The following is a 246-nucleotide window of genomic DNA, read 5'->3' as shown; positions in this document are numbered from 1 at the left end:
AGTTACATTTGCTGATAACGTCAATGAAAGTGGAAAGTGGATACAAGCTGTTGTTTGTGAAGTACACCCATAGAGAACATGACAAGATAATCATGAATCTGGCTGAAAAAAAAATCTAATAACAGTAAGGAAATCACAAAACGGAATCAAACTGTAATAAAATAAATTGAGATCAGATGAACTAAAAACAAAATCAGAAGAATGCTACACAAGATAAAAAAAAGCCAAAAAAAAGCCCCCCCCCCC

At 33.7% G+C, this 246-nt stretch overlaps 1 long non-coding RNA gene across 1 annotated transcript in view; it reads right to left on the bottom strand.

Moving 5' to 3' along the window:
* LOC119594674 overlaps positions 1 to 246 on the bottom strand; it is a 5,559-nt gene that overhangs the window by 2,168 nt on the left and 3,145 nt on the right. The gene's annotated exons all lie outside the window — the stretch shown is intronic.

This window comes from Penaeus monodon, chromosome 34 (genome assembly GCF_015228065.2).
Source record: "Penaeus monodon isolate SGIC_2016 chromosome 34, NSTDA_Pmon_1, whole genome shotgun sequence".
NCBI lineage: Eukaryota > Metazoa > Arthropoda > Malacostraca > Decapoda > Penaeidae > Penaeus > Penaeus monodon.
This window is presented reverse-complemented; position numbering and strand designations above follow the sequence as displayed.